The sequence below is a fragment of the Miscanthus floridulus genome, chromosome 8 (genome assembly GCF_019320115.1).
Source record: "Miscanthus floridulus cultivar M001 chromosome 8, ASM1932011v1, whole genome shotgun sequence".
Lineage (NCBI taxonomy): Eukaryota > Viridiplantae > Streptophyta > Magnoliopsida > Poales > Poaceae > Miscanthus > Miscanthus floridulus.
In genome coordinates, this window is record NC_089587.1 from 129,129,321 (window position 1) to 129,143,926 (window position 14,606).

At 39.4% G+C, this 14,606-nt stretch overlaps 1 long non-coding RNA gene across 1 annotated transcript; it reads left to right on the top strand.

Moving 5' to 3' along the window:
* The first annotated feature begins 10,777 nt into the window (after positions 1-10,777).
* Positions 10,778-14,070, top strand: LOC136473539 (uncharacterized). Its single transcript, XR_010762659.1, has 5 exons — positions 10,778-10,892; positions 10,967-11,075; positions 11,168-11,316; positions 11,403-11,500; positions 13,892-14,070. It is a non-coding gene; the product is annotated as an uncharacterized lncRNA (long non-coding RNA).
* Positions 14,071-14,606: the final 536 nt, after the last annotated feature.

Here is a 14,606-nt window from a genome sequence, read left to right on the forward strand (position 1 = left end):
GGACAGGCCGTATAAAAGAGTATAGAAACAGAGAGTGAAAGAAAAAACGAACAAAATCGGTTGTCCGTAACTTTGGTCTGTGGACCCGTTTGACTGTGTTCTCTCCGGTTCCGCTTCCGACCATTCGAGTCTGATTGTTGTATCGTTATAGTCTACCCAAGAATCTACGCCTCGGATCCTCTATATTTTGAGAATCTGGATTAGAAAAAAAAATCCTATAATCTTAGATTCTCATCAAATGATTTAGAGTATATACGGATTTTAACTCAGATTTTTAAAATCTCAAAATCCAATAAAAATTATTAGGATTTTTTTTCTATCCCGATTCTCAAAATCCCTTAGATTCGCATGGCACCCTAGCATTGGATATCCAATCTAGCATAGCTTTATACCTTCGAGCATTGTTTGGTCATCCTGCGTCTCGACTTTGCATGGCTTAAGACCATGTGTTGGTTACGTGTATTCGTCTTAACGGCCTAAACGGCCTGATTAAACGGCTACTAAACGGATAAACAATGGTAAACTGTTTTGTTTAGAGGGTAGACAGAAATGAAACGGTTGACCGATTAAATGATCAAAAAACTGAAGGGAAAAAAACGATCTATACGGTCTAAACGGAACGAAGATAAACAGTATTAAACGGGCTAAACAGCTGTTTAAGGTTAGGTGAACACAAGGTAAATCTAGTTCAGTTTGTATGGATAAATTTGTATACTTAAGTTTATTGTATTTATAAATGTGTACACTTGATATGTTACGTGCATAAATATCTATATTTGGTTCTTTTCACATGCATAAATATATATATATACCAAAATAATTGATTTTTACTCGGATAAATATAGTATAAATACTAGAATACTTGATTTTTTATATGCACATATATAATTATATGTATTTTTTTAAAAAATATAAAACCGTTTAGACCATTTAACTTCGTGTACTATGTGTTGAAATGCATATTTGCTCATGTTTGGTTTGTCGCGCCGACGACAAAGAGTGACAGGGTGCCGAGACACATAGCAAGCCGAGAGAAAACACGTAGAGCAGATCCCAAGCTCCCTCTAGGCTTAGGACACAGGACCGGTTGATTCGAACCCGTGGCGTGTCAGTCAATTTGACCCTGCAATTGAGAAGGAGAGAAAGATAATGAGTAATTTAAGGTGGAACGTGTCGGTGTTATTCTAGACAGTTCAAAATATATGGTTAGATAGCCGATTCAATAAGGCTATCGACTAAATAGTCGATATCCAGCATGTCCATGCTATAAGATATTGAGAAACAGACATTATTGGCAATTATAAAATATTAAATGATGTAGATTCAATGCCAATGATCATGAAACATGTGAGAACATGGTAGTCAATTGATATGAATGAAGAACATCTGCATTGACTTAAACTTTGTACTGGCTTAGAGATCAAGACAAGAACAAGTATAATAAATAAAAGCCAATAAAATAGCAATGCACGGGCTATCGGCAGAATAGCCTATTCCTAGGTAAACAAAATGCATAACACATGGTCAATCACTTGTCTTAATATAAATGAATCTACGGGCTCATCAAATGTAATCTATCACCACAACAGAGGGGGCCAAACGGATCGGAGACAGCTATGATGCGGGTAACAAATTAAACTCTCAAAGCATATAAATCTATCCATATTGAGACAAGATCATAAACACGTGCTACGAGCGTGAAAGCATAAACAACCAGCCAAGGGAGACCGATCTAGGTAAATTTGTCGTATAGCGCACAAACATCCAAACATCAAAGCATAAACAAATCTACAAACCGACCAAACCCAATTTACGGCACTATCAACAAGTCAAACAGTTGATGCAACATTGATAGTAGAACATCAAACTGCAAGTCTAGCGATCTATAAATCCACTTGTGCCATGACAGAATCGTGGACGCGTACCATACACGTGAAAGCTCAAGCTATCGGCTAAAATAGCCGATAGAAACATAACAGGGTGGATGACGTCATATCCCCCTTAACGAGAAGATCCATTATCCACCAAAACCCGATCTAGTACGCTACCAACAGGTTGATAACGAAGACAGCAAACCGGAGATCGATGACCAGTGAACCTATTCCTTAATGGGAACAAGACTCCAAACACTCGCTATTATCGATCTAGATAGATGTGAAACGGTCAAGTAAAGCAGGATCTAACGTCAAAAGGTAGATTTTAGCTTTAAAACAGATAACAGACGATAGATCGAAAGATAAGGACTGAGAAACCTTTAATCTAGATTGAGCAACTAGTGATATTATGCCAAACAGTAAACCATCTAACATAATATCGATAACTAACCTATACCACGGCTCGTAAGAGATCAATCAGCTGATGCAGCCTTACGTACAACAATATAGATCGAAACCTTATACTATGACTTGCAAGAGATCAATCAGCTGATGTAGCCTTACAAGTAATAATATAAGGGGTGACGGATACTTACAAACAAGTCAGAGGTCAATCAGTGGATGCAGCCCTGTTTGCCCGAAGAACTCGTCGAAATCTACTCTACTCCTACTCCTAAGGGTGGCACAAGGCCGGTAAAAAGTAAAGGTACTATTTTGATTGATGTGATGATGATCATTACAATAGCCGGGGTTCAATATTTATATCTGAGGCTTGACTATGAGTCCTGGTCGAATAAGACCGATCATAAAACTTGGAAAAGAAGACAAAATTTCCTAAATTACGATAACTTGGACCTCAACCTTTCCCTTCTGTGAAGTCCAACGTGTTCTCTTGCTTTGAGTACTGTTGTTTCTGTCAATTGAGCCCATTCTCTTGAGGTGATGACATCACCTCGTTAGTTGATTCCGTTGGTGACTTGGTTAGCCGATTTGGTTGAATATTTCGGCTTTCCTTGATGAATCTTGACTTTAGGGAATTCCCATCCCGAACTAAATTTCAGTGTCAACACATGCCCCCAATTTTGGGATAAATGATTTTATTCCAAAATTACCTCTCACGACCGTTGCACGTGCTGCATTCTTCAACTACACATCTTGATTTTCATGTTTCCTGATTTCGAGGGCTTTCCCACTGATCTACTTCATTGGCTTCACCTCGACCGAGGATAGATTTCAGATCATGATGCTCTCTTCCTTTTGATTTTCTGAGCAACCCTTTTCTTCCTCCAATTCATGCTTTTATAGCCGATCCTCTGATATTCCTTGCGTCCATTCTATCACTGTTGATCGCTGCACTAGTGATCGGCTCCCTAGATTGATCACCTTTTCAAGCTTGGCTCGTTAGCTAATTGATTGAACTTTAGTCGATCAATTCCAGGGCATGCTCTCGAACGTGTGTGAAAACGCAAAATTGCAGTGGATAACATTTCACGTCCCCGTCCGGATTTGAACGAAGCTGTAAATAACCTTGATGAGTAAAACTTTCAAGTCCGCTGCTCTTGTAACTGCTACCCTCTTATTAGGCCAAGCGCGGTCTCCTCGATATCCGAGATGGCCTTCCATCTTCCATGAATCAAATTTATTTTTTCACGACTCAAAAACATCCATCAGTAACCTACTTCGGCTATAAATACATCCCTAAAGGATAGCCAAGGGATCATATCTGTTCTGCCTCCGCTCTCGTCGTCGTGCAACTTCTCTTCCCCTTTCCCTTAGATCCAAAACCGCATTCAGAAAAGCATGGACCACGGCAAGCGCGTCGCCAATGATCTTCCAGAAGAGAACCTTCCTCCCCACCGGCGCCTCCATTTTAGGGGTAAGATTGTATATGTTCTTGATCTTTCATCTCCTTTTGTTGATCCGTTTGACTTTGCAGTGGTGATCACTCTGACACCGCCCAGTGACGCCCAATGGGTGGCGCAAGCAGCTTCCTCCTCCGACTCTACCGACTCCTACGACAAAGGCGACGCGCGACACTTCTGTCGTGAGTGGAATGCGGTGGTCGACCGCTATTCTGAAGCCACCCGGTGTAATGGGCAATTGTTGTTTGCCCTGAACGCCTCCCAAGCCGTCCTCTCCGCTGCGGAGGTGGAAGCGAACATGGTCCGGGCACAACTGGTGGAGTCAGACGCTAGGGTCGCCGGTAAGATCTTCAACATCCTAGTTTCCTTTGATGCTCCCATCTCGTCGATCTTCTAATGATTTCTTGCATTCTTTCGTTTTTAGCTCTGATGACGCAACTAGGAAGCTCTCCAGTTGGCGGCAGCGATGCCTCTAGTGCCTTGAACGCCCAGGGGTGACACTCTGGAGCCTCGCGCCTCCAAGATGTTCCTATGTGCGCCAGGGAAGTGGCCCTCCATGGTGTCCGTCGTGGTGCTGTCGTCGCCCTGGAAATAGCATAGGTGCGCTCGGGGCATGATCTATGCTTGGTGGAGTCTGGCTTCCCGGAGGAGGAGAACCTCGATGACTACTAGGACTTGGTGGATGACTTCGAGGGGGCCGGCGCTTTTGTGGCAAACATAACCTCGGCTGAGGAAATCGTGAACAACGTCTTCCTCGGCCCTTAGTTTGTAACTAGGGGTTATGTTTATGAATAAATAAAATCTCCTTTGCACCTGTTCTTTATGCTTTGGCCCCTGAATGCCCTTTTTTACTGTCATTTATCCCTTTCAGCGAGAGCCTCTGAGCCGATAGCCAAAGTGTCCATTAGAGGTCTTGAACTTAGGCGCTTTAGTCGATCCAAAAACAACCGATTAGACTGAATCGGCTGGCCTCCTGAGATCAGATTGTCTGTGGTCAAGTGCAAACACAAAATCGCACCAAGCGAAATCCTTTCTAAATCTGCGTTCTGGAACTTGAATGTCAACGCGGTCACCAAAACCAGCGTTATTCGCTTAGATGCTTCAATTGTAATTCGAGCGATCCCGAATTCGTAACTTTCAACTCTTATTCAAATCCGACCCTGAGGTGCTAGGTGCAAATAATTAGTCGACGCAGTTCTCCACCTTGTATAAATTCTCTGCTATTCTAGCGATCGACTTCCAATGATTCCTCCAAGACTTCAAGAGCTATTCAACTTTGTAGCTGCAATTTTTTTTTCATTTGAAATCATTTATTCAAGGAAAATTTTATTTGAATTTCTTATTTTTCAAAATTCATATTTTCAAATGACTTCAGATGGAGAAATGACTAAAACAAAAGTTATAGTACTCAACAATATCTACAACTTTCCAATTGAAACCTTTTTCATTTGGATTCGTTTTGGGTCCCAAATATTCATTTCGATGTCCAATAAAGCGAGTACAAAAGGAATGTATCTAACCTTTAGTCATAGTGACTTTAGGGGTAAAGTGGTTAGGGCAGCTAAGACCATCTCTAACAAATTACTTATCTCATCCCTAATACTAAAAATATACAATATAAGGGATTATGGTGCTATGATATATTAGTCATCTTATCCCAGTACCTAAAAGTTTTAAAACTTCTAAGCAACTACTTAAAATTCACCCCCTCCCTTAATGTAGGTGATCCATCTCCTCTCCCTATCCATTTCAAAGGTATTGATAATCTGTTGAAATCAGAGAAGAAAACACTACTAATAATAGAAGATCACCTATATAGACTTTTAGGAAAGATAGGTTAAATATTACGTAGGCGATGCTCTAAACGGTTCAAATTTGCCGGCCATGGTTAGAAACATGAGCCGCCTCTAGAAATTTATTTACAGACCAAGGGCAATCCGCGTTTAAAAAATCATTCCTTTGGCAGCCTCCCTCGACTGCCGCTAGAAACGCGCCTGACCTTTTATTAGCCGCAATTCTGTCACAATGAGAAATAAACGACAAACGTACAGCGATTCTAAACCGTCGACTTTTGGCTTATCTGCTGGTGACCAAAAATTGGACTGAGCAGTGAACACGCCCCTGCTCACCTATCAGTGCTCAGCGGCCAGTGGAATCTGCTACGTCAGATATTCCGCAAGTCTCACATCTCGAAAATGAAGTCTTAACGGCTGATTTTTCTGAACAAGAAGTTAAAGAGGCTATTTTCCAAATGGAACATAACAAAGCTCCTGGACCTAATGGGTTCCCAGCTGAATTCTACCAGATTTTTGGGAGGTTATCAAAGGAGACCTTTTGCCCCTCTTTGCTGATTTCCACAGAGGAAGCCTGCCCATTTTCAGTCTAAACTTTGGTACGACTACGTTGTTACCAAAACTGAAAGAAGCGATACAGATTCAGCAATTCCGTCCCATTTGTTTGTTGAACATTAGTTTCAAGATCTTTACAAAGGTTTTGACCAACCGAATAGCACTAGTTGCACAAAAGGTCATTAAATCTTCTCAATCCACTTTTTATGAAAGGGAGGAATATCCTGGATGGTGTCGTTATACTACATGAGACCATCCATGAGATGCATAGGAAAAAATTAGACGGGATAATCTTAAAGTTAGACTTTGAGAAAGCCTAGGACAAGGTTAAATGGTATTTTCTACAACAAACCCTAAGGATGAAAGGTTTTTCACCTGTTTGGTGTAATTGGATTGACCAAATTGTGCAGGGTGGTAGTGTAAACATCAAAGTAAACGATGAGGTGGGACATTTCTTTCAAACCAAGAAAGGAGTAAGACAGGGAGACCCTTTGTCTCCTATGTTATTCAACTTGGTGGCGGATATGCTTGCAACCCTCATTTTCCGGGCTAAGGCCAATGAGAAAATTAGAGGTGTTGTCCCACATCTAGTTGATGATGGCCTTTCGATCCTTCAATATGCAGATGATTCCATTTTATTTTTGGATCATGATACGCTTCAAGCCAAGGAACTGAAGCTTGTGCTTAGTACCTTTGAGCAATTATCAGGATTGAAAATTAATTTCCACAAAAGTGAGTTGTTTACTTACGGTAAGGCCAAGGACTATGAACATGAGTATGCGAGCATTTTTGGATGCCAATTAGGTAGTTTCCCCTTCCGGCATCTAGGTATCCCTATGAACCATGTTAAGTTATCTAACAAGGATTGGGCCAGCATTGAAGAGAAGTTTCCAGAAAAAATTCTGTAGCTGGAAAGGTAAATTATTATCTGTCGGAGGACGTCTTGTCCTCATTAACTCCGTGCTAACAAGCTTAGCCATGTTTATGTTATCTTTTTTTGAAATCCCTAGAGGAGTCCTTCAAAAATTAGATTAGTACCTCTCTCATTTTTTCTGGCAAGGTGAGGAGCACATAAAGAAATACCATCTTGCCAAATGGACCATTCTTTGCACCCCCCCAAAGACTTTGGTGGTTTAGGTATACATAACCTAGACCTTCAAAATTGATGTCTCCTTAGCAAGTGGCTTTTCAGGCTGATTAATGAGGACGGGGTTGGGCAAAACCTTCTAAGAAGGAAATATCTCACCAACAAACCCTTGACCCAGGTGCAACATAAGCCAGGGGATTCACATTTTTGGGCTGGTCTAATGAAGGCCAAAGCTGATTTTCTAGCCTGTGGCACTTTTAAGGTGCACAACGGGGAAAACGTGCGGTTTTGGAAGGACGTTTGGTTAGGCGATAGACCTTTGAGCGAGGTGTACCTAACCTTATTTACAATTGTGAGGCACAAAAACGATACGGTGGCAAAAGTTCTTGGGTCTGTACCACTTAATGTATCGTTTAGACAAGGTTTGATTAATGCAAACCGGATTGCCTGGTTCAATCTAGTCTCAAAAGTGGTGCAAATCAGCCTCACATATGGGCGAGATGTGTTCCATTGGAACCTTACTAAGAATGGCTTGTTTACAGTTCGGTCTACGTACATGAGCTTCATTCGACATGGAATCCATCCTGACAAAAGTCCTCTTTGGAAACTAAAATTACCACTAAGAATTAAGATTTTCTTGTGGTACCAAAAAAAGGAGTAACTCTTACAAAAGATAACCTAGCAAAGAGGAACTGACAAGGAAATATCAAATGTTGTTTTTGTAACTCTAACGAAACAATCTAACATTTGTTTTCCAATTGTCATTTTGCGAGCTTTATTTGGAACACTGTGCATATCTCTTTTGGAATTCGACCACCTACTAGCATTGCTAATATGTTTGGTTCCTGGCTTCACGGACTGGATCCAAAGCTTCGGAACCAAATTTGGTTAGGAGCTGCTGCGCTATGTTGGGCGATATGGTTGAATAGGAATGATATGGTGTTTAATAAAGCTAAAGCTAATACTTTCATGCAGATAATTTTCAGGACGACGTACTGGATCCGTCAGTGGTCCATGCTACATAAGGAGGAGGATCGCCCGCTCTTCAAGGAAGGATGCATAAGATGGGAGACATTGATCATGTCAGTTTTTGCGAAGTTCGGCTGGAACTTAACAAACCGTATTGGCGTTTAGCGTTGTGCTTTTGGCGTCGAGCTCACTAGTTGAGCTGAACTCTGTTTTGTTTCCAGTTTAGGTGTTTGCCTTATGGCTTTTTTTATGTGATGCTCAGTTGTGTACTATTCCCGAATGGTAGAAGCTGATACTTTGTTCCCTTATTTAAAAAATCAGCTCTCAGCGGCCAGAGCTGAACATACACGGCAAGTTCTTGCAGCAACTCACGTGCAAGCTGTACCATTGGGCTTGCTAGGACGAACGTCCGCTTTTCCTTAGGAGTTAGGACGTGCTTGCACGCCCACTTGCAGTCTTGCTTGAATATCTGGGCAATCCAAGCAACAACAGCAATAAATCACACGGCCTAAAATTAAATTTTATTTAGTACAAACAATTCATTTAATCACTGACTTTAGGACGACCTGTGATTAATTTATAGGGTCAGCGGGGATAAAAAAATGGCTACTTCAATTCCTGCTATTTTTGAAAATCTGTATTGAGAGGAAAACACCATAGTCGTTGGCATTTTTTTAAAGCACTCACACTTACACATCCTTGTGAGACAGTGAGCCTCAAAACTTTAACATTGTTGATGAAGTCACTATGGACGGCTTGATGTTGATGGGCATGTCTTCTATTATTGAATAAATATTTGCATTGTGATCGAGATGCATAGTGCATTAGACTTGGGGCTTGATCTCTAGTGGGCAGGGATATCTAACTATTAACAATTGGAGGGCTAATAGGGGCTCTATGATAATAATGCTTAAGATACGCACCACATAAAATACAAATATAACAAATTCACACAAAAACAATAAACATCCTGCTATGAACCCATTAGACTCGAATCATCTATGACATAGTAGAATTTACTATGTAATCTTATAACATTAGTATATTGACAGTTATATATACAAGCACTCTATTTTTATTAAAGATTATTTATGATAGGTGAATTCAACTATAGAGCATCTGAACGATTGCTTATGATATTGTTGTAACAAAAAATATAGTCTATAGGATCTAGAATAATTATCTAATAAATACAAAAGGAGCACTAGAGTTCCAACTAAACGCAATTACACAAATCCTTTTTATAGAAGGTAGTGATTTTTAACTGAGGCGGATGACATAAGAAACGGCATGTAACTAGGATAGAGAGCACTATAGCTTACGAACCGCCCTTAGAAATCAATCTTCATAGGTGGTTTCGTTAAGAACACTGCCTCTAGAGATGTGTCGATTTTCATGGGTAGTTTCGTTAACAAAAAGGTGCACTGCATACATTTGGGTCTGAAATTTTGTGGGAAACCAAGATCTCAAATAAGGTGAGAAAATTCAAAAAAAATTAATGATTTTTTATGGCGGTTCAGTTTATACCAAATCGGCCTTCGAAATACATTTTCAGGGACGTTTCTTTTAAGCCAACAGTCCATGAAAAATGTGTTTTCTGATGTGGTTGCCTTATTCTAACCGTCACTGAAAAAGAAATTTCAAGGGCAGTTGTGTTAAAGACAACCGTATCTGGAAATATATTTTTAGGGGCGGTTGTCATAGAGCAACCGTCCCTGAAAATCTATTTTCGACGGTGATTGTCCTAAAGCAATCGTCCCTAAAAAGTGTATTTTCAGGGGCAGATTTCTTAACCAAACCGCCTCTAGAAATGCTTTTCCATGGATGGTTAAATCCCCAACACTACAAATGTTGTATCTTTACTATCGATGGTGCATAGTGTCAGTTTTAGAAACTGACTCTAAAGATTTGCTTTGATCATCTGCAGAAATCGTTTGTCATAGTGTTAAAATGTCAATTAGAAAAATGCCATGACTAATAAGATCAAAATTTAAAAGCCAAACTCTTGATTAATGACATCACGACACATTATTGGAGCAAGAGAAATATAACTTAAGTTAAGATTTCAAGTAAACAAAGAGACTCAAAAACGCCAGATCTAAAGGGGAAAACCTATAAATGCGATGAAAAACATATACAATAATTCATAAGCGGGAGAATGATAACAGAGTATCTTTAAGGGTATTATATTACAAAATAAATAAATAAAAACACCCAAAGATAATAAATTGTAGTAATTCTAGACAATAAATTCATCAATGAGCTTCTACTAGTGTACTTGTCTCATATGTGGGTATATATAATAATAGTAATCATTGATGCCACTCCATGCTTAGGGCATGTTTGGTAGGGCTCCTTCCCAGCTCCGGCTCCTGTTCTTCCGGTGGAGCCCTACCAAACGTTTTGTAGGAAGAGCCGTTCAGTGAAAAACAGTGAAGCCGGAGCCTCGGGCTCCTCAAAAAGAGCCCTTCAGGAGGAGGGCTGCCAAATACCCCCTTACTCTCCACTCTCCAGTAAAAGGATCCGAGCCCACGTAATTAAAAGGACATCGCATTGCATCTCTTGCACACGCACAGGATCGAACCCAGGGTCCATGGTCCATGGCTCGATCAGCCTTTGCGCGTGGGATGGACCAGTCAAAATTAAGGGCATTCCTTTCTATAAAAAAAGGCAGCTCCATTTCCCTACCATCTCCACTGCAGTTCATTTTGTTTTTCATGAAGAACCTCCTCCTTCTTTACCTTTGGCACCAGTGCGCACTTCTGCTATGAATACCGTTGTCCAAAGCTTCCCTCTATGCATACTGACCACGATTTTCTCTTGCAGGCTTCAGAGCAACAGAGAAAGAAAGGCGATCGATTTCTTGTCAAAACCTTTCCTCGGCTTTTCTCCTTCTTTCTTGGTGACGTTTTGTGTCTTAGAAAAGCGCAAAGTGGTAAATGGTTTGACGGAAATTTTATTGAGTGGCAACAAATAATATTTTTATCTTGACCGCCCCCTTTTGTCCCTGCGTCTCCCCTCCCACAGAACCAAAAGCCCCTTGATGAGATCCCCATCCTTATGGCTCAGGAAGAGAAGGCCGAGAGAAGAGAAAGGAGAAGAAGAGAGAAGGGAGGTGGGAGAAATTAGGGTTTTGCCCATGGATCGCCGCCGCATTCGTTCTTCATCTAAAACCGGTTTGGGTTCTTCTTCCCTTCTTGTTTTTCCCTCGATCCCATGGCTTCCCTCGCTATTCTTGATGGCGTTGCTATGGTTAGAATAGATCAAGACGACAAGATGTCTAGCGGCGAGGATCACCGCGAGGGAGAAGGTGAAACATGAAAGAATTCATAGCGTGTCTTCGTGGTTCTTCCTGTTGGTGTAAGATCCTTCTTTGCCCTATTGTTTTTGTGGGAAATCCATTGCTAGGGTTTGGCAATTTCTTTGGGTTAGTTGACGGGTTAGGGTTTTAATCTCGAAATCAGGTCCTGCTGTTTTTTCCAGATTGCACAGTCGTGGGTTGTATGCTGTTTAGGGCTGTTTTTATGTATCTAAAAATCATAGAAAAAATATATTTTAGTAGTAGACTTGAATACGTTTCGTTTGGTATAGAGATCAACTTTATAGCTATTCTGGTTTGGGAGATGTAACTATTCTTTTGTGATGCATTTGTGCTGTCAGACTTCCGGACAGATTTAGATGCGTTCTGTTTTACAATATCTTAAGTCTAGAATCTCGTGGAATGATCTAAATAAAAGTTGTAGTAAATTTCTTAATCTTTCCATATTTTTAAAGATCATAAACTTTGGGTCTCTGTATCTTGAGTTATGATTGTTTTAGTGGCCTGCTGTTGTTCTATCATCAGAAAAGTTCAGTTAGGTTTTAGGCTTGTTTTGGATATCTTAGAGGCCGAATTTATTTTTCACTTGAACTAATAATTCGTAGAGAACTCTGAGATCTTTCCACGAAGTCAAAGTTCAAGATTTTATACTAAATGGTTTAGGATATATGAAATTCTGAACTCTGTTGTCTAAGTGTGTCGAAAATTCAGAGCAGTTTATATGTAAGGCATTTTACATCCTCTTCCTGGCCGAATTGAAGATTTTAATCTGAAGAAAATTTTTAGGTAATTTGATAATATTTCCATATTTGTAACGTACATAATTTTTGGTTGAGTATAACTCCAGATACAAAATTTTGAATTTGGTTGTCCAGTTTTACTGTCAGATTACAGTTTCGATTTCGACTTTCAGCTTTGGCTGTTGATTTAGGAGTTCGTCGAGGCCGAATTGGTCTAGTATGCTATGGAGGTTTTCACAGTAATTTTTATGATCTTTCCATCGAGTATTTAAACTCTGATAAAGAATGCTGCTGCTGTTAAAGACAGAACATGTCTGTCAGTTCGTAGGCTGTTTTAACAAGAGTAGATGGCAAATTTTGAACTTTGTTTGAATACCAAAGTTGTAGCTTGTTCTGTGTAGAAGCTTGTGGATTATTTACTTGATATGACCGATGTTAAGGTTTTACAGATATAAAAATCACAAACAACACTGCTGCTGTTTTATCAGGGTCAAGTGCGGGCTGTTTTCGCCGGTTGTTAAACGTATCATATATTGTTTTATGAGTGATATTTGGAGTATGTGTGCTGAGTTCATTGTTCTAAAACAGGTGGTGTGCTTTTGGATCATTCTTAGCTCACGTGCTTGATCTTCAATGAAGGCTAGTAAAAGTAGCGGTGGTTGCTACAGCTTGACGTGTTGTTTATTCTACCTACACTTTATCCTAACATTAATTTAACCAAGATGATATACCTAATTATGAATTCACTTATCCTTTAATTAAAGTGACGTATGTATGACCATAATTGTTGAATCTCATTAGTCTATCATTGGAAGGTAAGTGACAATATGTTTTATTATTGTGGAGGTATATGACATGTGGTAACTATTTGTTTATCATCAGAAGGTAAGTGATATGTTTTATGATTGTTGAGGTATATAACCTATGTGGTAAGTATTCTTGAAGTTGCATCATCATATTGTATCATGTGCATTCTTGTCATGAGCATATGCATCGAGTCAGGTCGGTGAGAAAGTCATATAACTATTCTGGAGTGCTTTTGAGCCAGGTCGGTGAGAAAGTTATATGACTATTTCGGAGTGCTCTTGTGGATTATGTAGTTGACCTATGGTCACGACCAGACCGGTACAACATCGTACGCTGCCCCATGGAGGGGTATGATAGAGCTTCATACCTTGTTGGGTATGAAGGCAGTGGACATGCATATGCATTGCATTTGCACTCTGAGGTTTATTTGTATTGAAGTTTTATGTTGGCATGAAGTGGAGATGAGGAGTATTATTTTTATGATGAGGAGTATTACTTTAATCATACATGGAGGTGGTTTATTTATTGTATATCATGGCCTTTACTTCTTTATGGGAATTTTATTGGCTATGTTGCATAATGTTGTTCACTTCTTTATGCAAATTTTATTGTATATCTTGCATAATGTTGTTTACTTCTTTATGGGAATTTTATTGGATATCTTGCATAATGTTGTTCACTTCTTTATGTAAATTTTATTGGATATCTTGTATAATGTTGTTTACTTCTTTATGGCAATGTCATTGGATAAATAATTTGACTAATTATTATTTTCACATGCTGTACATTCTTCTGATTAAATCGATGTTTAATTAAATTGTAATTTGAACGACATGTTCAGGCAGTTTGCTTGCTGACATTTATTCTCACCCTCTATCTTTCCAGGGGCTTGATTGGATGCTTTGCTTGAAGGGATGGGATTAGCGGCACATCTTCACTGTTTCACCCACATTTATAGATAATAATAAAAATTTTAGCATTCTTATAATAAACTTAGTTTATGTGTCACAGTGACCCTTTGTGTTTTAATAATAGTGTCTGAGGAGGGAGTTTACTTAATTATAGTTTTGTTCTTGTTGTTACTTCTGCGTTATACGTTGTGTAGGGCTTTTTTGTTGCTGAGTTGTATACTCTGGTCCGGATGAAAACGGTCGGAAACGGTCAGAAAACCTCTTAACCGTTTTCTACTTTTACATTTGAATACGAAAATGAAAGCGAAAGCGGTAAAGTCGGATACGAAAACGAACACGAACTTACGGAATATCGAGAATTTCGAAAACAAACTAATTCGAGCGGAATTATGTCGAACACGGTCGGTATATGAAAAATCAATACGAAATATTGACCTGTTGGACCGTGCATAACAATTAACAAGTGAATAATAATTAAAAATTCCCACAACTTTCTTAAAAAGTATATCCATTCGACACCATGTAAGGAGATATGATTTTTCTAGGCAACAAGCGCTTATACGCAATTTAATATAGTGTTGAAACTTTGTTTAAATTTTTTTGAACATCTTAAGGACCTCAAATAAAAAAAAACTAAAAACTATAAAGTTGTAGATCTCGTCGAGAGCTACAATTTTCATATAAAAATC